This window comes from Vespa mandarinia, chromosome 17 (assembly GCF_050613455.1).
Source record: "Vespa mandarinia isolate Hongniang chromosome 17, ASM5061345v1, whole genome shotgun sequence".
NCBI classification, from domain to species: Eukaryota; Metazoa; Arthropoda; class Insecta; order Hymenoptera; family Vespidae; genus Vespa; species Vespa mandarinia.
This window is the reverse complement of record NC_140826.1, coordinates 4353827-4378292: the sequence shown is the minus strand read 5'-3', so window position 1 is coordinate 4378292 and position 24466 is coordinate 4353827. Positions and strand designations below refer to the sequence as shown.

At 43.0% G+C, this 24466-nt stretch overlaps 1 protein-coding gene across 3 annotated transcripts in view; it reads right to left on the bottom strand.

Annotated features, from left to right (window-relative positions):
• Positions 1 to 24466, bottom strand: part of LOC118443541 (LIM domain only protein 3) — a 73976-nt gene that overhangs the window by 41711 nt on the left and 7799 nt on the right. Inside the window, exon 1 of one of the 3 annotated variants that reach the window (XM_085662136.1) lies at positions 22346 to 22468. The exons of the other annotated variants lie outside the window; for them this stretch is intronic. The gene's annotated coding sequence lies outside the window, so the exon portion shown is untranslated. Of the gene's footprint in view, positions 1 to 22345; positions 22469 to 24466 lie in introns of those variants that run through there. 3 annotated transcript variants of the gene reach the window in all.

Sequence of the window (24466 nt, the reverse complement as noted above, 5' to 3'; positions counted from 1 at the left end):
CTAGGTGGGATAGCTTAAGAGAGAGAGAGTGAGAGAGAGAGAGAGAGAGAGAGAGAGGGAGGGAGAGAGAAATCGTTGGGTAGAGATCGGCGTACGAAACTGTTAGTCCTAACCCCTTCGTTAAGTCCTTCGATCCATTTCAGTAGCCTCCCTTTTTCCACCCCCTGCCATCTGATGGTCCATATACACCCTGAGAACGCCCTTTACCTTCTCCCGAGTACGCAAAGTAAGCGAGATTTCTCATATAATCGTTTTATCCCTCGTTTACTTTTGGAGACCTCGCAGAGACTTTCTCTCTCTCTCTTTCTCTGTCTATCCGGAATTAACGGGAGAATGCTCGCGATTAATTAAGACCGACAGCTTTCTGCCTTCTTCGCACGATTCCGAGACACTGCGGATATTTCGTCTCCTTTCTTTCTCTCTCCTCGTATCTTATTTGTTTTTTAAACAAGATGGATTTCGTTCTTTTATTTTCAACAAACCTAACATAACATTACAATGAGCGTGTTATTATATTCGTCGGATAAGTTTAAGGAGAGAGAGAGAGAGAGAGAGAGAGAGAGAGAGAGAGAGAGAGAGAACAAAACAAAACAAAACAAAACAGTGATCGTCGATCGCGCATTGTGGTTGAATCACCGATTGGACAAAGGAGCCGTCAATGTTTTTGACGATATACCGTCGGCTTTGAATAACCTCGAGCGACACCGGTGTCGGAACAAGAGTGGATCGTTTTTGACGAAGAGAGAGATAGAGAGAAAGAAAGAGATAGAAAGGGATAGAGTTTATCGACTATTGGGGAATTTTTCCGATTCGTCTGGACGTCGATAATTTTCTTCGTTAACGATCCTATAAATTCAGAGATAAAGAAAGAGAGAGAGAGAGAGAGAGAGAGAGAGTGAGCGAGAGGGAGAGAGAGGTCGTTTACGACGAGAGAAAGAATTTACAAAAGAAAGAGAAGTGTACTTTTTAAAGAAAGAGAGGATATCGAGGGTTCTTCGAAAGGGGTGGACTTGCATGGATGTGGAAGAGGAAGAGAAGGGTAGGGATGGTGTTAGTTTCCGTAGCATTGACGGGTCACAATACAAGCTTCGATATCGTCGACACCTCCCCTAGCTTTCTCACTCTCGCTATCACTTTCACTCTCTGTCTCTGTCTCTCTCTCTCTCTCTCTCTCTCTCTATATATATATATATATATATATATATATATATATATATATATATGCAACCCTACGGCACAATCTCCATCGTTATGGAACTCCAACACGAAAATGTGGCTAAGGCGAATCTTATTCAACTTCTTCCGGACATCCCGTGATGTTTTTCCTTTTCTGCACCTTCAAAAAGTATTCCCGTGTTGGATCTAGACACCTTTTTTAACTTAAGATATAAAGGATGAATCACTTGAAAAGATCTCTTTCGCGATTTCGAAGATAGGAAAGAAATATTTCAAAGTATAATAATTCGTATTCAATTGTTAATATTTTTTGTTCACTAATTTATTAGACTATATGGGACATATTTAAAGTCCTCGAAATACGATCGACTTTATCCAGTCTTTCTTCCTTCCTTCCTTCCTTTCTTCCTTCCTTCCTTCCTTCCTTCCTTCCTTCCATTCTTAGCCAAACGATCTTTATCGTCTCTATAAGATCTTAGTGTGGGTTTCAGCAGCGGAACGGCGTTTTGTCCCCGACTGAAATAGCTTTAATGGGCCGTCGGTTAGCCGTAAGCACAGCGATATCCCATTGTCAGCTCGAAGGGGGCATGAATTCGTCGTGTAAAATCTATTATCGGTTCGCTTATCGTTGCATTGCCAGTGTACAATGGATAATATCGGTGTTAACCGTCCTCGAACGAGCGGTGAGTTAGCACGTCGATCGGTGACGTCACTATCAGTCGTTTCCGGCTCACCAAGCAGACAGCAGCAAGCGGGTAATCGGGTAAGTGAGCGAGCAGCAAGCTGCTGGTACGATAGCGTGACTCTATTTTTCTTCTGCATATGGAACTTTGATACAGGTATACAAACTAAATGCGAGTTATAAACAGTTGAAATGTTAAAGAGATTTGTAGCTTTTGATTGATGGATTCGAAGCTGTTATTACGATAAAGATAATCCTAGTAACCAGTAGTAATAACGTCAAAACATTTTCTTTTTTTCTTATTTCTTCTCTCTCGAGCAGAGAAAAAGAAAGTTGCAAATAGTATCGTCAACGTAGTCCTTATCCCGATAATTATCCTTTCGTCGCACAAAGTCGAAGGATTCGTAAAGGTTTCCAAAGATGATGTGTATCCCCTTCTCGAGGCAAGTATATCTCCCTCCACCTCCCCATTTTTCTCCCTTTTGTTCGGAACGCCCGACACGCGTTCGACATTTATTTTCCCGAGTCTCTCGTCCTTCATTCTCGACTCTGGTGTATCGCTTCGGTGACACTGGGCCACGACGATAACGATGATCGCTCGGTGATCGTATCGAGATAAAGCTAGCGAGCGAACGAAAGAGAGAGAGAGAGAGAGAGAGAGAAAACGTATAGATGGATAAGCGTGATAGAGCGAGAAGGGTAAGGGGAAAGAGATAGACACCACGGACAGACACAGAGTAGCGATAGGCGAGAACGGAAAACGCGTACGGCCTGTGACCGAAATCCGGCTAATGGTTTCACTGAATCAAACCGGCCGGCCAGCGTTTAACGGAGCAAACAGACAGAAAATGGAGCGCAACCGCATATAAAGAGTCGATGATAACGAAATGATATATGACTCGACGCGAGAATATAACGGAGAGCCAGCGACCACCCGAAACCCGTCGGTTCCCTCCCTCTCTCTCTCTCTCTCTCTCTCTCTCTCTCTTTCTCACTCTTCCTCTCTCTTTTTCTCTCTCGTGTGATTGATCGGCCTGCAGATACCATGTGATACTCGCTTCCAGGATTAAGTGAATGCTCTGATACTTAATAATTCCAGAATCCTGCGGAAGAATACGAGCTGTTCCCTCTTTTGTTAGCACGTCACGAACAAGAGAAAGAGAGAAAGAGAGAGAGAGAGAGAGAGAAAGAGAAAGAGAGTTTACTTCCGAATCAGAAAGCACGTATTGAGCTTTATCGTAATATAGAAAAAGTTCGATAATACTTCTCGTTGAGAAAAATCGATGAACTGAGAGTTACGTTTTATTTTTTTTTCTTTTTTTGTGTTATTTCTTTTTTTACAAACTTTTATTCTACTACTACTAGTACTATTACGATCGGATCGAATATTTTCCTTTCTTTCGAAAACTTATTATGGATTGGAGGAACAACGGACCGAAGAAATTTTCTCTTGCCCATTCTTCAAGATCGCGGCCAGAGGTAACGATCGGAAAATTGAAGAAAATTTCTCATTCGGTTACGCAGACGGTGATGATCGTGAACGTAAATCAGTTTTTAAAGTTATACCTACACCCTGATATTCGACGAAGCGTTCCTTTATTATCCAACGCGATAATGGTAAGGATAATTCGATATTATCTTGATGTAGAAAGAAAGAGAGCCATCTATTTGATTAGATTAAGACATCGTAAAGGGCAGTCAAGCATAATTTGCAAAAGGTATATGTATCCTCTTCGAAGGTTGACATAAATATTTCAATAAAAATTTCGGGCGTAAATTCAATGACAATTCGTTATATCGTTCGAAACGTTGTTCCTATTTAACAATGATAATATCTTTTTTTTCTTTCTTTTTTTTTTTTTTTTTTTTTTTTTCTTTTTTTTTTTTTTTTAAAGGAAACGAACAAAAAACCATCTTTCAACTTATTGGTTTGTTATATATCACGGAAGAAAATAATCTCTCTTGAAAATCACGCTAAGCGATACGTGACAGAGAACGAAAGCTATGGGAGTCTCGTGCGAGCGCTCGTAAACGATCCTATTGCACGATGGCTAAGTAAATGTAGGCGCGGTAAGTTAATTCCCGTGGTATTACTCGCTCGAAGTGGGCCGTTAACAGTAAATAATACTGCAACTATTACCGCCAAATGGCGCCCTTACCGAAGAAATATGGCACTCGTACAAATCGCACTTAAGAATCCACCCCTTCCTCGTGCAATCGTGTGCGAGCAGCTAAGAACAAGAAGAAGAAGGAAGAGGAGGAAGAGGTGGAGAAGAGAGGACTGAGAGAAAGAGGAGGGTTTCTCTGCGTGGCAGTTATGTCGACACCCCCGCCTTCTCCTACCCCACTACTACCCTTGTACTCTCTCTCTCCTTCTCTCTCTCTCTTTCTCTCTACTTGGTGAATGTGTCGTTCGCAGACGATCGGTATCGACTAGCGTTCATTTATCTCACGACAAAATTGCAACGTTCTAAGAAATAAATGACGTAATCTTTTCATACGATGCACGTGATCGCGAATTAATTTAATTGATTTCGACAATAAGAGAGTGAGGATATTTTTATTACTCCATTGAACAATGTCCGAACGAGAAGCAAACGTGAAATAAAGATGATTTGTTTGCGAAAATCAACTCGTTAAAATCTATAATAAAATATAATTTGAGATCACACATAGATAATATTTATACCTAGTAATCGTAACTTCCAACTTATAATGAAGGAGTCAAAATGCTTCGTCTAATATTTAACATACGTAATAGCCGGACATGAGATTTAGGATTCCATCAATTATTAAACTCTCTTGCTCGTTAGGTCGGTTTAAACGAAGATTTGGTCTACGTCCGGAGCTTTACCGGATAGCAGTTCGTAATCTATAGTCCCAACCAGACATGTTGAATTTTACAAAAAGCGAAAAGACAATTCTTCCGACTACCATCGTACACCATTTTGATTCGTGTCGAGAGATTTATGAAATTGGAGACAATCTATTCTATCCTTGTTTCTTTGAATTATTGAGGTCTATGATAAATTTTATTTGGAATATGTACTTATTTATATCCATCGATCGTTGATTATTCAAGAAGAATGGATACGTAGCTATTCGAGGAGGTGCTCGAAATAACGAAATTAATTTGTAGAATTAGAAATTAACAGAGAAATCGACGAGAAAGGGGTCGCTTTAGAGACTTTAACGCTCGTCCTCGTGGTCCGAGCTTTGAATAATAGACGAAGAGACATTCGAAAAATAAGCTCCGCAGGGAGAGAGAGAGAGAGAGAGAGAGAGAGAGAGGAGGAGGAGGAGGAGGAGGAGGAGCAGGGTGGAACGTGGGATTGGAGACTCGTCTTTTCGTTTATTCTTTTCCCGGAACTTGAGCCGGAAACGAGAACGGAGACGCTAACTCATTTGCGATTCGGTAGGGACTTCCGTCGCGTCGAGTACACAGCTTTGTTAAAATATTCACGCGACTTCCTTCTTATTTTTTTTCTCTTTCTTTTTTTTCTTTCTTCCTCCCTTTCTTTCTTTCTTTTTTCCTGTTTCTTTTTCTTTGATGTAAAAATTATATATCGCGTTTTAATAAGTCGCAAGAAAATTCTTTCACGGCATTATTTCGAACGAGATCCTACGTATGATAATTATTATATCATTTTCCGACAGTAGAAATTCAAAGTATAATATCTATGATAATTTGCCGCCTAAATGGCGTAAAGTAAACAAGGCCGATCACACAAACGCCTATCCGTGCTTGCTGCTTCCTTTGATGTTTTCTAATGTGCGTTGCTCATTTAACGCACGGATGCCTCGGTAAGCAAAATCATCCGTTATTTGCGGAGCCCGGAAGAGAGCGAGAGAACGAGAGAGAGAGAGAGAGAGAGAGAAAGAGAGCTTCCACAAAGATTTTCCACGGCGGAGTGAATTTGCTCGTTACGCGATTGGTCGTGCGTGAAGATATTTTTGTGGTCTATTCGCGTGTGAGCCCTCAAACCGAGAGGAAAGTTTAAAAGCGAAGGGCGGAATTATATGCGGAAAATATTTCCAATGGGACTGTAAGGATTGTTTTCCCATAAGAGTGGGAGGTAGCAGGGATATATGTATATTTACGAAGGCAATCATCAACTCGAATTGCATAGAAATTGGAAAAAAAAAATTATTTATTCATATAGTTATTTTATTTTTTTTATATTTTTTTTTATTTTTTTTTTCCAATCAATGAACCGAGTATTTTCACATAAGCAGATATTATATAGTTTACGTTGAAATTTAATGCTACACCTATAAGGATATATGATCACGAGATAATGTTATCGTTTAAACAAAATGACATTGACGATTTTTCATTCCTGGGGAGGGGGGGGGGGAATGATTTAATCGAATTCTCTCGATTAAAAATCGTGAGTTAAAGATAGCCAGGGGTATGCGTCTCACGAGGGCGAGCGGACCGTTGGCTATAAACGAGTTTCTCGTCGAGGAGAACCCTCCGGTTCGGTTGACCAAATTTCTCGAGCAGATAATTGCTTGGGGCTGATCGTACTCGAAAATCGAGTAAGAACTTCCAGGATGTTCCGATAGAAGATGAATTTCGAGAAGATGAACTTGACCGTCCTTTAAAATTCCACATTGGATTCGATCAAAATTCATCTAACCAATAAGTAGTAACATATATAATATATATATATATATGTCCCATAACTACGTCTTAAGAATTAAGGAAAACAAAGTTGGAGATAAGTTGGCAAAGGTCGAAAGGTAAAAGTCTACAGGTAAGAACCACTGGCGTTGGTTAGCATAAAATGTAAAATAAGCTCCGAGCAGAGCATAAATTGTATTCCCATTAGGAGAGTACCACCGCTTGGCGGTGGGTACGCTACTACTACTACCATCGTGGTTGCCTGCATTTAAATATAGCCGGATTAAAAATTAAATATTACTTGGGAAGGTAGAAGGAGGGAGGTGGCTAAGTATGTATGTATGTATGTATATAAAGTCCAGCGATTAGAGTCGAGCGTATCTAGAATGAAAAATTGCATGGATATTAATGGGAAGGAAATAAAAAGGTTTAACGTTATACTTTGATAATCCCTTCGGAAGGTTGTTTCCTTCGAGAAAGAGAATAATATAGAAAATATATAAAAATTAAATACCGATCTTCCTCGTTGATACACATTTGTCGAACACTTTCTTCGAACGCACCCACTAACTCTCTCAACGAGAATATCGAACGGTTCCGATAGTCCGCTCGGACTAAACCTGTATAAGGGAGAAGGATCGTGGTGGTTTGATTTGCGAGCGGGAGAAGGATCGTCGCGCAGCCACTCGCACGCACGTTGCGTCCCATAACCATCCCTCGTGATATATTCAAGTTCATCGAGGCAACTCCTATATCCAGTACGATACACACGTGAGTATCGCGGCCGTTCTCGCGGCAACATGAGAGTCTAAAGTCGCGGAATCGCGTTACGTAGAAACGCTTAACCACGACATCCGTCATAATAATACGCGAGACAAGCGAGGCATAAAAGATCCCTCGTAACTTCTCGTTTGCGAACCTTTTGTTTCTGATATCGCCCTAGACCTTGCCACGTTCCTTGCTTTCTCGACTGCTCCTCCACCTACTCGAATCCCAAGATCGTTTCGCGCAAACTGCCTTTATGTGTCTCGACGGAGATTCGTACATCAAAGTTTATGGTCTAGAGAAGGATGATTTCGCGAAGGACGAACGAGAAAGATCGACGTTATTTTCCTTCGCAACACGTTTTGACCGACTTCAACGTACATATCGTGTTATCTTTAATTTTCCAATTGGAAAGCGAGAAGTGTAACATCCGTAATGGAACGCGTCTAATTTCCAGGGACTCCTACGACACCGTGTATTTACACCGAGAGTGTAAGACAGACAAATGCGTTCTGGTCAGTCTAGGGAGGCCTGGATCAAGAGAGAGAGAGAGAGAGAGAGAGAGAGAGAGAGAGAGAGAGAGAGAGAGAGAGAGAGAGAAAGAGAGGGAGGGAGAAAGAGAAAGAGAGAGATTTACAAGTTTAGTTAGCAGCGATCACACCCCCGGGACGTTGCTCCATGGGGGTGGACCGGACTTCGATATGAAGCTCACGAGAGGGCACTCTCGTAGCTACGTTTATTCTCTTTTACTTTTCGAGCTCGTCGAAATTTTCTGCGATCACATTCTCTATTTCTTCTTCTTCCTTTATATCCGTTCGTCTATCGAAGAAATTTCGCGATCCTCCGAATTATCGGAAATACTGATTAATGGGAGATAATTTATAGACATGCGACGGTAGTTGGTTCACGTACCTCGATAGAACGTTATCATCCGCGCGTCGTAGAAAATCCCTTTCCCGTCGTTACGTACGACGCCAACAAATCTCTCCCACTTCCTAACAGTTACGAATAGCGAGCCGTTAGAGTGTCATTTTTTCCCTCGTTTATGAATGACCAGCCAACGGATAAGCCCAGCCCAGGATATATCGCGGCAGCTCGAACCTACCTCCTGCCTCTCCTCGTTCACGGCATTTGTTTGAATTATTTTATATCCCACGATTTTTTATTATCAGTATCTCCTTTGGCCAAGGCACGTATACGAATCAAGAATCACGAGCAGAGTTTCATCTTGTCAAATAAATATTATAAATTGTATAAATATACTTAAATATATTCTAATGTTATATATTATTAAATAGTAACCTGGAGAATAGAACTATAAAACGAGATAAGAGAGAGAGAGAGAGAGAGAGAGAATCACAAATCACCTAGATCGACCACATCCGCCACAGTCGATGATTTTCAAAAGCTTTAAGCTCACCCTCTTCGTTTGTCTCCATCTCTCTCCGTTTCTCCCTGTCTCTCTCTCTCTCTCTCTCTCTCTCTCGAAGCCCATCGACGCCGACGTCGACGTCGGTTTCGTCGTAGAAACGATGCCCCGTTTGGAGGCTCGGGATCGCCCCGTTTGGCGGTCCAAAACCGCGTCGCATAATGGGAAAATTTGCGTAAACGGCGGGGTCATTAAGCGCTCCCTCTTGCGTGCGAATGTGCGTGTGGTGGTCGCCGATGTGGAGACGGGGCTATAACTCGCGGTAATACCAACCTAACCGTGTACCCATGATTATAACGCTACCAATTAGTCAAGCCGGCTTAGGATGGCAGCTCTGCCCCAGGACAACCGTTTCTAGCTACGTGCTCTCTCCTCTCTCTCTCTCTCTCTCTCTCTCTCTCTCTGTCTCTATACGTGTCTCTATGCGTGAGTACGTGCGCACAAACTCAATCTCTCTCGAACCTTCGTCGAACACAGAATTATCCTTCTGTCCTTCTCTGCCTCTCCCTCTTTCTCTCTCTCTCTCTCTCTCTCTCTCTGTCCATCTCTAATGCCGGATCTTGCTATTCCGACCTTGCTCGAATATTTCGATCGAATTACTTTGTGTACTTATCTTTTATATTCTCAAAGATAATTCATTGTATATTATTTTATCTAAATCGAATTATTGGAATATATTAAGACCGATAAGAACGCCGAAGGAACTTGTTCGTTTTTAGATTTGTTATTTCCGATAAAGGTAAAATAAAATTCCATTAATGTATTATCTGACAAGTTTTGATCTAGGCTATGAATCGGCGTTTGGCAATGCATTGTCTTCGTCGTCGTCGTCGTCGTAGTCGTCGTCCGCAAGCGGCAAGTTTAGTAATTATTTAACTAAATTGCGAAACGGTTGTACGCGACATCGTTCCTGCAACATGTGTTTGAAACTGGGGAAAAATTTTTGAATTAATGCCCTGGCCCATTAATTACGTTTATGAGTCGAAATTGTTCCCGGGGTGTCGGGAATTTATGTAAATGGAAATCTACGAATCTAGGCGACGTTGTTTGGAGAAGGTAAAGGAATCTGTAGAAACATCGTAGAACGTAATCGACGATACGAAGGATTTTTCGAACGAACGTAACGTCAAACCTTGACGCGATAATATCCTGGAGGCTTTATAGATATGTAAAAATCTCAGATCGATCAGAAGAGGGAGAGTAAGGGGTGGGAGGAAAAGAGAAAGAGAGATATTCTATCATTGAAAAGCATTCGTAGTAGTTGTGCTTTATTTTCGTCGTTAGCTCGCAGCGTTTCGATATCGTCGTCGTATTAAGAACGTTTCGCGAGCTTTAAAGCATCCGCGTAAATTGAAAATCTCTGGTGTTCGTATCGCGAACTGGCGTGTCAGGATATGGTAGCTTCGAAACGGTTCCCGCATTTGTTTTTCCGCTTTCTACCCTGGTCGCCTTCGCCTCGCGTTGTTGGCCTCAGGCAAGACGTACATACGTACGTATCCTACGTTCGTACAACTACGTTCGTGAAGGTTTCAACGTATGTTTATAACGTCTATACGTATAACGCCGTTATACGTAGGTATCAGCTGTTTAATTAATTCTACGTCTCGCACAAATGAAATGGAGAAATATAATACGCGATCTGACAGGTGCGCACGAGAACGGAAGGCCCTCCTCTGCTTTTTAAAAAGCATCGCGAAAAGCCCTTCGAGCGTCGACAACGCGCCAGTTACGTTGCGAATCCGATGTTTTCCTTTTACTTCCACGTTCCACTTCCTCTCTCTCGCTTCTTTTACCCGTCGACCATCCGTCCGAGCCGTCCACGTCGATCCCTTTTTACCCTCTTTTTCCCTGTCTTGCAAACTATTTTGCTTTTCGGAACTTTGTTCGAGCTTTCAACTCTAGAGGGAGAGAGAGAGAGAGAGAGAGAGAGAGAGAGAGAGAGAGAGAGAAGCGAAATATTCTTCATCATTTTCTTTTTAAACAGAGATCGCACGTACATCTATACGATTTAAAAAATAATCTATATTTAACGTTCGAACAAATCGACTAAAGAGAAATAGAGAAAGAAAGAGAGAGAGAGATGCATAATTTTCTAGAAGCGAATCGTCCAATAAGAAGAAGAGAAACGGAGAAGGTTAATTTATACGATCACTGTCCGATCAAAAGAGAAAGAGAAAGAGAGGAATTAAATTTAGTATGCTGTTTCGCTTGGAACGTGGACGTTCGTTCCTTTTTTTTCTCGCAGCTTTCCTCTCTCTCTCTCTCTCTCTCCTTCTCTCGTACGAGCCAGAGTTTAGCTTTCGATCCTTCCAATCGTGCTTTCCCTTCGGCCACCAATTTCCTTTTATCTCCGTTTACCTCGGACCAACACGTACTACGGATTGCATTTTTAATTCAGATCGCCGGCTTGCTTGCTACGAGACCACAGACCGATCACTCTTCCTTTTTTCTTCCACTTCCTCTCCCTCTTCCTTCTTTTTTTATTCGTCTCTCCTTTTTCTTCTCTCCTTTTACGATCCGTTCTCGTCTACCGTTTGAAACGGTAAGGTTGCATCCTGATCGCTATTGCTAGCTTGTATTGCCTTCCGAGAGACTAATCTATCCGTCTACCCTTTGAATTGATAGCCTTCTCGTGACTACTCATCTTGCGTTCTCTCGAATATCTCCATTTAACTGTTCTTGGTATTCTGTATGATCATCCAACTGATATATATATACATCATAAAGATTACGATTAACATTTATTATCATGGACTTACGCGATGTCTTAATATAATAATTGTAAGAACTATAAGTGCGACGTAAACGTTATTTATTTTTTTTTCTTTTTTCTCCTTTTGACAACGATATAATAGCTACTAGAAAAGTATGAAATTTGGCCTAAACGATTCGTCCAACTCGCGAAACGACCTGCAGTTTGCATAGCTCTCGTTTTCTCGTTCGTTCGTTCGTTCGTTAGTTCGTTCGTTCATTCGTTCGTTCGGTCGGTCGGTCGTTCGTTCGTTCGTTCGTTCGTTCGTTCGTTCGTTCGTTCGTTCGTTCGTTCGTTCGTTCGTTCGTAGAATATCCGCGGGCTATGCGAGCGAATATATCGCGATACACACCGGCTTTATTAGTGCGCGGCTATAAATCAGCAAACGGATCTATTTTGAACCGTTCCATGATTTTCGTGCCAGCTAAAGCGGATATAAATTTGCGGTCGGGATTGTGATATCGCGAACGATCCGATTTGGCAGGGAGCTTCGCGCGAGATAAAAGGCTCTCACGTTTGAAGTGCCAACGAGACGAGAATATTGTTACGTTTTCTCAAAGAAATTTTAAAGCTAATCGAATATCGGCGAATTCTCTTTTATCTCTTTATTTCATTATCGTCTTTTTTCTTTTCTTTTTTTTTTTTTATCTTATCGCAAAGATCGATTCAAATTCTATTTAGTGATATGATACCTCAAAGAAAGTATCTCTATGGTATAAATGACGATTATCGCAGAACGATAGAATGTAGCTTCATTAAAAAAAAAAAAAAAATAAAAGAAAAAAAAAATAAGATAAAAAAACGCACGTGTTTTAACGTCATCCAAATATCCTTAAGGTAGAAAAATTGATATATTAAAAGGAAGAAATGTATTAAAAATGGAAAAAAAAGAAAAAAAAAAAAAGAAAAAAAAGCAGAAAATAGTCGAAGGTTTCTATTCATTGACGTTTTTCGATGGGGTAGTACGACACGTTCGGCACAGAAATTAGCGTTACCAGTCCGACGTTGGTTAACGATGGAGGGGCTCGCGTTCGCGAGGGTGACCAAGCGGATGGCTTCCATATACGTATATCGACGGGTTCGCATCGATTATATGCTCGATTAATTCGCGAGCGACCCTCTGCGTCGACCACTCGCTCCGTTCGCTCGTTCGCATAGATTTGGCACACACGATCGATTCGATGTCTTCTAAACGCCTGTCCTATCGTTTACTTACACCTTAAATATGCCATCATAAACCAGCTCGTACTTTTATATACGACTGCTATAGGTAGATCCGTACGAATTAACGTTATTGAAAAACGTCATGATCTTTTATTCATAAATCGTATCGATTGATTCTATTTCTTGAAAAATCTTATAAATTCTTTCTATCACTATTCTTTTTAATCCTTATCATTCGAAACATTTAACCCATTTTCTATATATAAAAATACATATGAATACCTGACATAGAATTAAAAAGTAGGCCGCAAAACGCGAAGACGTCGTAAGGCAGAATTCGGTCGTTTTGAATTATTAAAAGAATGGATTGGAAATATAAATAAACTTGGTTAATACGTCGCGTTTCCATCCAATGTTTTTACTCTACGATCGATCTTCGTTTTTTTTCCTTCGATGATAAAATGGATAACTAAATCTCCGAATCTACGAAAAAATTAAAAGATATTTTTTCAACCTTTTGATATATTCCAAAGAATACATTAAGTATCGATAACTTCAATAAACGCTTGGTTTAACCTTAGAAGGAGTAAAAAGATGTATAGAGTTAGATATTGTAAAGCGAATCGATAGATGGCAGACGATTGATCGATCAGTCGTGATCAATGAGAAGCGTTTCGATTGGTGGTAGTAGGCATCTACTCTAAGTACTAGTTAGAGAGAGAGAGAGAGAGAGAGAGAGAGAGAGAGAGAGAGAGAGAGAGAGGAGCGAGGGAGCAAGAGAAATCTGATGTTCCTACCGATGGTCGATGTATGCCGGCTATTCCGAAGGGCCGAAGCAGTTCCGGGTGCCGTGCGTTACACGAAGGGATGGATTTGGATTTGAAGGGTGGCTGCCAGGTCGGCGAAGGACGCCGGGTGGCGAGGTGCCGTAGAGGGGTGGTTAAGGGGGAGGAAGTGGAGAAGGCCAGGAGAGCCAGAGGATCGGAGGTTGGTTGAGCAATTAGCGAGCCGTCAGTGGCACAGTGGCTGACAGGGGCCATACAACCTACCTACCTCCGCAGTTATCCTCTCCCTCTCTCTATCTCTCTCTCTCTCTCTCTCTCCATCTGTTTCTCCCTCTCTCTCCCTCTCTTTCTCTTTCTCCTGCGTTCCAGAAACACACGCCTTGCTCCGCACAATCTGACTCGACTGGCTCGAAGGATCGCTTCGCGCTACCCATAATTAGAATGTTCACCGGCCACGGTTATGCCATTACTACTCGTTATTATCGGCTCTTCAAAAGCGCTTTGCCGTCAATCCAAAGCTCACCAGGTAGCCGATTGAACCCCCGTTCGTCGGGCCTTCGTGCGACCACCGTTACCAGTACGAACGCATACGTAAAGCGTGCCTTTGCCTGATTTCTCTTCCTCTCTCTCTCTCTCTCTCTCTCTCTCTCTATCAACCTCGTTGTACGGCTGAACAGTTAAAAGGACTTTCTACTTACACCTGCCCATGTCAAGTCTCTTTAAATGGCCGATTCGATCTTTTTTGTTTTATTAATACGCGAAGGAATAAAATTGAAATAGTTTCAAAGGAGAGGAAAAATTCATTAAACCTATCGATATCGTTTTCGGTGATCAAACTTGCGTTTAATTTAGCTTTGTTATAGATAGGAACTCGGATGACAGGTGTCGGTATCCTATTATTTTAAAAAGTCCAGTGTTCCGTGACACCGGAAATTCGATTCGGGAATAAATTTTGTAGACGAGAATGACACGTTTAGATTTCACAAAATTGTCTTGTCGTAAGTGTCATATATCGCCAATAATCAGTTTTTCCAAACAGTTCTGGATGGATCGTTGTATCAAGATGCATTAAGTTTTTCTTTCATTTCATTTTCGCATCAGAAAAATCACATTTCTCGAATGGTTAAACACCGTATAAATATATATATGAACAGTAAGACCGGTTAGTGGAAACATATCCACGAATATATCTCGTCTCTTTATTAAAACGATTCGTACGAGCGTGTGCGGATTCACTAGGGAAAGTATCGATCGGCGTTCGATAGTACTTTCGACGCGAAGTAATTTAGGGTGAGCCGAGCTTTCTACGTTTAACGTAGGCTCGACGTAGTATAGCCCGTTTCTGTAGGTAGCAGCTAGTATCGTTCGGTAAGTGGTCAAGGGGTAGCAAATGCAATTATAATTTTAATTTCGAAGGTATTTAATAAAGGGATGACGTCATGCATGCCGGCTGTAGAGAACCCTCCAGCTCTTCTCTTCAGCCTGCTGCCCCATACGGCCTCTTCGCGGAAGACTAATTAAGCAGGTACGGTTATCCTGCATTTTTCCGTTTGCGTCAATTCACAGATTTTTCCTCTTGGGACTAAACGCGAAAAGTTTATTAGACGAAATAAAAACGGACTCGGTCCTTTTGAGGGACCGAGGATTAAATGATACAACGAATTTAACGAATTATGACGATCGCTCATGGATCCGATCGATTGTATCAGTTCAAAGTATATCAAAATTCGTCGATAACGGAGAGAGAACGTCGAATGAAACCAACGAAAATGTTGAAATCGTCGTTTCGGTTTTGTGAGTAGAAAGGTGGCAATGGTGGTAGTAGTGCCATCGGTCTCTACAACCAGAGGGAATAATTAAGTTATCGTTTTATCTCCGTATCGGGGTCCGCATCCAGACCGAAAGCCGCATACAGGCCGTTCTAGCGACGATTCCCTCTGTTTCTCATTCCCTCTCTCCCGCCGCTCTGTCTCTCTCTCTCTCTCTCTCTCTCTCTCTGTCTCTTTTAAATCCCGCTCACCTCGCCATCATCTCGTTCTCTTTTTGCCATCACGATCGGTCGACGTCACGGCGAGCCGCGCGTTTCGGTCAATTTGCGGCCGAGTTGGACGGACACTCGCGATTCAATTATATCGACAACGAAGTTTGCTCGGATGAAATGCCGAAAGGCTGAAAATCAATCCGGGGGTGCGATCGTTTTAATGGGGACAGGCACCACGTGCCGTGGCCATTACATACGCTCACCCCCTCCCCTCTCTCCCTCTGTATTTCTCTCTTTCTCTCTCTCTCCCTCTCTCTCTCTCTCTCTCTCTCTCTCTCTCTCTCTCTCTCTTCGGTCCCGTTTTTCACCCTCAAAGCGATCTCGCAGCCGTTGCCACGCGGTACTTATATGTACAGACCGTTCAAAAAGTAGTTGTGAGGTACGTTGTATGTCATCCTAATTTAGTTTAATTCGAGAGAATGGATTCGATGGGGTATGGGGAAAAGAGAATCTAAATTGAAGACGAATAATTAAATAAAGGGAAACGAATGTGAGAGAATAGAACGGAGAGAGCGCTATTGCTTGTATTTTGTGGCGGAGCGATCACGGAGTCGCGGGTTGGCGGCTAGCCATGCAACGACCCTAATTGATCGCGGTGCCGGGCACACAACGTCAAAGAGGTGCCCCGTTTGAATCCGCTTTTACGGGCGACCATGTTAGCGCGGCCGTTGCGGCTTCCTGCCTGGGCAGTAACGGCTTCATATTTCCACGCTGGAAACAAGAACGGGCCGATCGAAAAGCCGAGAGTGTGCGGTAGGCAACCGAAAGAGAGAAAGAGCCAGAGAGAATGGCGAAGAGAGAGAGAGAGAGAGAGAGAGAGATGTGGTAGAGGGAAGGGTGGCTGGCGGGGGAGGGGAGGGATTGCAACGGGGGGGATCGGGGGTGCGAGCTAACATTTAACTCGATCTCTTCTCTTCTCCGGGAAATATACGCGCTTCCGAGAGTCGATCGATCGATAGTGGTTGAACGCGCGAGTGCCGTTGTGCGAGGCGTGCTGCGCTACGATCGGATTATCCATCATCAATCGGCACGTAATCGAGCTCTTTTAGCCCCCTTTTCCGGATGTTTAATAACACGGGCCAGCTGGTTCGCACGTGGTGACGCCAACGACGACGCCGACGCCGACGATGACGACGACGACGACGACGACGACGACGACGATGACGTGAACGTGAACGTGATCGTGAAAGTGAACGAATAAGAGAATGCTGGTGGTGGTGATGGTGTATATAACGGAGTGAAGGGATTCAACGAAGCAGTAGGGAGGGGAAGTTGCATATGAGCGATTGCCACGCACACACACATACACACACACACGGCTTGTAACGCCGGCCGTGGCGGCGGCATTTACGTTAATTAAATTTCCCCAGCCCGTAGGACCGATCCTCCACCTCTTCCTCCTCCTCCTCACTTTCAGTCCTCCCATATAGCCTCTACACTGGCCCCAGCATCAATCATTGCGCGCAGCAGCCTCACTAGCCTGTGGACCCTCATACTCCCACTGTCTTCTCTCTCTCTCTCTCTCTCTTTTTCTCTCTTCGGCATAGAGGAGTACGCCACGGAGGATCGAGTCACGAGGGACTGTTTAAAATTGCCATACCCCAGCAATCAGCCGCGAGACGAGCCACGACCGATTCGCCAACCAACACCTTCCACGCGTCTGTTCGTGACGTGTGTCGCTCAAAAGCAACCCCCATACCACCGCCATTCCGCTTCTTTCTTTTTTATTTTTTTTTGCCCCGTCTTCCCCCTCCCTCCCTCCCCCCTCCGCCCTCTCTCTTTCTCCCTCTCTCTTTCCCTTTCTATCTTCCTCTCTTTTTTTGATCAATGAATTTCGGGTTAACTGCAGCCATGCACTACCGAATATTACAGACTCTCGTTTGCTGCGGGATGCCTTGATTTCGATCCTCGCTACTTTCAGATAAAAGGATCGCGACCGATTGAGAAAGAGCGTGATTGGATCGAACGAGGAGTGCTCCATCCGAATTTTTCAACGTAATAGCACGGTGGCGCTCGTTAATTGCTGCACGAACGAATTTAAAGCTCCGTCGCGTTTCCGCGCGAAAAGAAACGTTTACCCGTTCTCTTTCTCTCTCCCCCTCCCTGTTTTTTTTTCTTTGCCCTCTTTCCCACACTTCGATTTTATCGAAGCGACGTTTCCAAACGGAACGAACCGAGATAGATAGATTTCTTTCTTTATTTCTTTCTCGATGGACCCGCGAGAGTTCGTTCTCGCAATCTCGTAATCGACTTTGCGAAACAATTCTATAATCCCTTAAACCTAATTAGGAGAGAGCGAGCCCACCCACCTTCCCTTCTCTTCCCTTCTCCTCGCTCGAACTCGACTTAACTCCGAGCTACAAACAAGAACAATATCTTCCTTCGTGGAACGGCCAACTTCGTTACCCTGGCGTCTTCTCCTTTTCAAGAGAGGGAGAGAGAGAGAGAGAGAGAGAGAGAGAAGGGGAGAAAAAGAAGAGAACCAGAACAGACTGTACTCTCGTTATCGAAGACAGCCGTGGGAGGATAGGAAAACAAGATCTTTCCTTCTTCTTCTTCTTCTTCTTCTTCTTCTTCTTATTTTTCTTCGAGAGAATCGCCAGAGGCTGCCCAATGTAATCGCTTGTAAAAATGTAATAAAGGATCAAAGCTCTACGAAAGAGAAACGGATATCGCGACGATTCTATCGAGATAAACGATTCGACGTCGTTACAACTTCTCTTCTTCTTCCTCTCCATTTTGACTCAACGTTTCGTCTTTTTCTTTCTTTCTTTCTTTTCCTTTGCTCTTTGTCCTTAAAAGTCGTACGTTTTATATTACACCGCGACATCGAAAACTCTCGTCCGGCATTCTGTAGCTCTCGAAGGAGAACCTTCGTTCTTTCAAGCCCAAGGATGAAAAAGAGAGAGAAAGAATGAGAAGGGGTATAAGAGGGAAAGAGGGAACATATGGTTACGCGTCCAGAGGAAAGTATGAACTCAGGTATGCGGAATATATACACATATCTTCTCCCGACGACAAGCCGAGAAGTTGAAGACGCTCGAAGGCACCCTCAACCCTGAAGCAACGTGTTCCCCCGTCCCCCCTCGCCCCTCTCTTCCCCGAAAGGACGCTCGTCCGACTGGAATATTTCATATTTGCTTATCAAAGGTAGCGCTTTGTGTGCAGTTTATATTAAATCACAGCATGGCCATGGTATAACGTCGATAAGACAGACAGATGTCTTTGTACTCTTTTATCGTCGCATCTTGAAACGAAAATAAGAATCGTCCATCTTATTGAACACGTCGAACGTGATGTTGTTCTTCGTTTCCCTTCGATTTTTCTTATTTACTATTATCCATTTACTTGCATGCATTTATATAAATCATTTAGATGATTCTCCCTTTTTTATACGACCGATTCGTTAGGAAATAATTGTTATATCTTCTACTTTCGTTTAGACGATTTCCTACAGACGATTTAATCGTCAGGTCAATTTATTTTTAATCCGATTTAATTGTTCGTATCTCTATGAGACGGCAATAGTTTCTAAATCACAAACATTGCATATGTGATCGTTGGTGACGATAGTTTCTAGCGGTCCGATGCAGAAGTGGAGTGTGCAATCAGGACCGATTTATCGTATCACTTTATCACCGATTCGGTATTCCGAACGAAATGCTGTAACGCCGAGCGAAATAATCGCGTTACGATGTTAATGGCCCGATAATTGGAATTTATAAACTCACTTTTTCGCCTATCCACCGGTTCCCTCGCCGGCCCTCATTTTCTAATTTCGATGATATTACCGATAATTTCATTTATCGGCCAAACGGCCGGCGAGAACTTTCGCCAATGTTATATTCGCGTCATTACGTACGTTATAACGTATTAATTCGACGCACTATAGTTTTGAAGATTCGTAAAGAGATCTTTGTCGTTTTGCGTTTCTTCGACGACTCTATCTCATTTCTTTTCTCTCTCTCTCTCTCTCTCTCTCTCTCTCTCTCTCTCTCTCTCTCTCTCTTTTCCTCTTCTTCATCTTTTTTCTTTCTTTTCGGAATCTCGCAACAACACTCCCCTCTTTGCTATTCTCTTCAGTTAAATTCAACAGCATTCCTTTTAAATATATATACATATTACTCTAGCGAACAGTCGTGCGAGAGAAAATATAACGGAAATCAACTCGGACGAAGTCGCTTGGAATTAATGAATGAAATCAAATCAGTCCCGTTTGTTGATTTGCCATTGATGGCTCGGCGGTGGTTCGAGAGGAAGAGCGCCTGATGGCTGCTGAGAGAGAGAGAGAGAGAGAGAGAGAGAGAAAGAGATAGGCAGATAGAAAAGGGAGAAGGGGGTGGTGGTGGTGGCGGTGGTGTTGGTGGTGGTGGCGATAGTGGTGGTGGTAGTGGTGGTGGTGGTGAAGGGTTGGAAACGAAGAGGGGTCCGTCCGTTGGAAATTCCGGTCGATATGATGCACACACCCGGATCCCGACAGCGTTATTACGTCGAGTGCTATTAAGACTTCCAATTAGTTCGATGTACCGGCGAGCAAGCTCTCGGTACGTTTCGTTCGGGAAAATCGCCGGAAAATCGGCCGATCATTTGTAATTTCACGAGGGAAAATGTGTATGCCCGGTATCGATGAGAATCCGTCACTCTTTTCGACTTCTCTCTTTCTCTCTCTCTCTCTCTCTCTATATATATATATATGTATATGTATGTATATATCTTTCTTTCTATACACGTTTATTTTTCTCCAATATTTATTCAATTAGAAAAATCAAATAAGGCCCGTCAAAGTGGTCACTTTCATCTTCCTCGATTAAAAGGTATTCTAATGAAATTTTCAAGAGCATTTAACCGCGACATGTGAATTTGGATCTACATCGAATTGGTTATCGAATTGGTTAAAACTTATTTATACGAACAATTTTCGTTTCACAATTAATAATGATAGAAAGAAAAGTATCTCTACGTACGTAGGTATTGTTAGAACGCTATTCCGAACGTTTATTCTTAAATCTCTCTCTTTCACCAAAGAAAGGAGGACAAGAAGGACTTATCTCGGGATCTTGAGGAAAACAAAGATCGTATCACGATGGAGGGGCGTCGTCATCGTCGTCGTCGTCGTCGTCGTCGTCGTCGTCGTCGTCGTCGTCGCCGCATCGAGCGAAGGCATCGAAGCGTGATGGCGTCGCGTCAGAAAGCAACACATCGATAATGCCCTTTACTCCCGTAGGAATCTATTCGAGAAGCTTATCTCATTTATTACCTGCCTTCTCCCCTCTCCTCCTACATCTCCAACCATTTTGCTCTCGTTCGACGCTTATTTTATAACCCAATGACACGGCTCGAGACCAGATAACGGACGAAGTAACGTCTTTGTTTTCGTTGCTACGTCTTATAGACAAACCTTCCCCTACTCTTCCTTCCTTCCTCGCTCTCTCTCTCCCCTCCCTCTCTCTTTCTCTCTCTCACTCTTCTCTTCTATTCTCTTTTCCTCTTTCCACTTCTTTCGACAATCGCCGCGAAACGATGGCCAAGGGAATGGCTAAAGATAAGCTTCATACCTATTCGATTCTTATCGTGTCGATCAACGTTTCAGATTTCGTAGAGTTTAATAATAATTCAGATTTCTTGGTTATTTAAGATTGAATTTATCGAGGACGTAAACACATATCGATTATCTTGACCAAGATAAATTGACGATTGTAAAATATAATATGAAGAATATTTTCAATTGACGTATCAATAATAGAAGGAGAGAGAAAGAGAGAGAGAGAGAGAGAACAAAGATGAACCCGTCTCACGTCGTAGATAGATGAAAGTTCAAGGTCATTTTGTATCCGAGAAAGGAGGTTGTGCCTTGGAAGAGAATAGGTAGTTGTTACCGAGCACGAAGCGCCGTCGGAGACTGTTGGCTAGATAAGGCTTGGGCATAAACGTCCGCAGATAACAGGGTAGTTTGCACCCCCGTTGTGGACAGTTAGCCTTAAACGAGAGACCAAGAAGAGAGGAGAGACGTTTTGGACGAGAGCTGGGCGGGGAAGGATTGGAAGGAAACAGGAATGTGTTAAGGGCCTTTTGTCGTGGCCCCCCCTCTTCTCTCCTCTCGTCTTCTTCCACTGATTCTCCCTTGGAAAATCAGTTTCACTTGGTAGCTCAAGATATGTAATATTTCTCAACCACGAATCTTCTTCTTTTTCTTTTTATGTATCCTATCTCGTTTCGAGTTATTACTCTTTCTTTTTTCTTTTTTATTTTCTTTTTCGATCTTTTTCCCTTAGATCATCTTGCAAAAAGTGATTCTTGACTACTTCGAATGAATATCACGAGCTAAAGGAAAAGGAAAAAGAAAAAGAGAAAAGGGAATCGTAAAAATGGTCAATGGCGAAAGTCGAAAGCATCGCAAAGCAATTTTTCAGAGGGCGTAGCGCGAAGCAGAAAAATTCCGTCGTGCCGTTCTAAATTCCGCTTATCTAACGGGTTTCGACAGTAATGTGCCGGCGTATTATGTAGAACCGAGCTGGCAGAACCATCCCTTTTACGTGGGAGGCCACGAGCAAGAGCGCTGCCGTTTAGCGTCAGATAGCGGAAACGTATGAGGGACGGGGCGAAACCGTCCTTATCTTAAGGGTAGCTACTCAATAGCTAGGCACAAACGAAACTTCCCTCTCCTTCTACATTTTCCTTACTATTCCCATTCTCTGACTACCTCTCATTCCCATCATTTACTTCTCTATAAATCTATATACGATGTCGCGCCCAAAAGAAAATAACGAAGTAAGCATGTATAAACGTTCCGATCAAATTTATTCAAAGAAATATAAGTATATTTATGGTTTTTTTTTTTCCTTTTTTTTTTCATAGTCCTAAGTCCAATAATGGATATAGCAATGTCCATTAATCGACGATAGTCAGGATTGTGTCGATACGAACCATTTTTATAATTAGTATCATCGTTGAGATCTTTCCAAGCGTATATAGAGAAATTACGATGGCGTATGGGATATTTCGAAACACCTTGCGTATCGAGGAACACGCGCATAATTTAATACATAAGTCTGCTGCGGTATAGGAGAATACGATAGGGTGAGAGAGAGAGAGAGAGAGGGGGGGGGGAGAGGGAAGGTCTATGGGGCGTTCAGGGTTACTTATACTTCAGTGAGAAGAGAAGGGGGATGTGTGTGTAATGTGCAGGAGTGCCTCGGGGTAGGTGCTTGCGGTAAATCTAATAACGTTGTAATGCTGTTACCGCCCCGACAACTCCTCTCCCTCTCACCAACCTTCTCTCTGTCTCTCTGCCTCTCAAAGTTGTCCCGTAAGTTTCTGCCGTGTGCCTGTTGGCTCCGACTACCGTGCCAGGAATTCCTAACATTTGTGTACTATTTCAGTTGGCGTACGATGCGACGTGGGACCGATGAGAATAAAAGTACGCGCGTGCGTGTATTCGTGAAAGAAAAATAAACGAAGAAATGGAACGATGAAACGTCGTTCGAAGAAATCTTTCATCGATGGATGAATCAATGATCGGTAAGTCGTCTTTTTATGGTTATCATCTCGACGCAAGATAATAGCACAATGAGAATATAATACAAATCGTCGTAATTCACCGATATTTAATCGTAATCGCGTAGAAAACTCTTTGATGATATTGTGCTGGATCGTTTAAACGTGTTTTACTTGAAAATCGCAAAATCTTTCGACGAATTCCCTTGATTATTTTGTTCTTAGACGGTCACTATGGTCATATTGAAAAAACGGGGGGGGGGGGAGGGGGAAAGAAAAGAAAAAAGAACTGAGAAAGTTTATAAATTTATCGTTATTATAGAATATGCGTTTGTTTTCTCGCGATGAAACGTCTTGCCGATGGGTGGGCAACAGGTAGCAGCAGAGAGACCTAGCAGATCGATCGCCGCGATAAAAGAACGCGGCTCGAAATTTGGCTCCTCTTCCATGCTGAACCACCACCACCTCCCTCTCTAGCTCTCCACAAATTTGACGCGATCCAACCTCTATCTCTCTCTCCCTCCTATCTCTTTTACTTCTATGTCGTTCCAGCACGTCGCACGTTGTTAGAGCCACGTAGATATATGTCACGAGCCAAGGTAAGCTCTCACAGTCACCCGAGGGTGTTCTGCAAACTATGCTCGCGAAAAGTTCAACACAACTTCATAACATCGGTGTTCCGAGGGTGATTCGAGGAGAGGGAGAGAGAAGAGAGAGGAGACGGTTCGGTTGAAGGAGAAAAGGGGCAGGGTGGAAAATTTGTTCTAGCGTGAGCTTACATGGGTTTCGTTAAGTACATAGGTGTTTGGGAGTAGTTAGCTCTATCCTACCCGGCTCCGTGAAACGTTCCCTACGTACATATAACTTGAGACGTCCTATCGTATGCCCTTCTTCTTTCTTCTCTTTCGTGGTATAAGAACAACTCGGCTCTTGGTTTAACGCGTGGATCGATTTTTTCGTATTATCGTTAAAAATCGAATTTTACTCTTTCCTAATATTCCCTCGGAGAACGAAAATTACTTCCTCCCTCATCCCCCCCCCCCCCAACCCCCTATCGCTTCCCCTTTTTCGTATTTATCGGGCCTCGATATATTTTTCCCGTCCGCGAAATCCATTTGACCCAAATGGGATAAAAATCCCATCCCTCGTTCGTCGTTCTCTCGTTCCTCTTCTCCCTATTCCTCTATTTTCCATAGCCACCCATTCTCCTTTTTCCCTCCTCTCATCTATCTCGTTATTCTCGCGGTCTCGGTAGCGACTCGCGGAGATAAAAATCAGTAATTAGCCGGGACCATTATGGCGGACTGTTTGAAAAATTAGCGAGTACCGGGGTAACCGCCCCTCTGGGCATAATCCCGCATTGGTAGTGGCGCGTAGCCGGTGCTCGTTCAAACGCGTCTACCAACCTGTCTCTGATTTATACGGGTTTGCTATTAATTACCATCTGACTGTTCTATCGCGCTACCACAGAAACCAGGAATGCATAGCTTTATTTTCTCCCTTTACTCGGTGCTTGGATTACTACTTCGAATTGGCCTCGAGGTTTTCGCA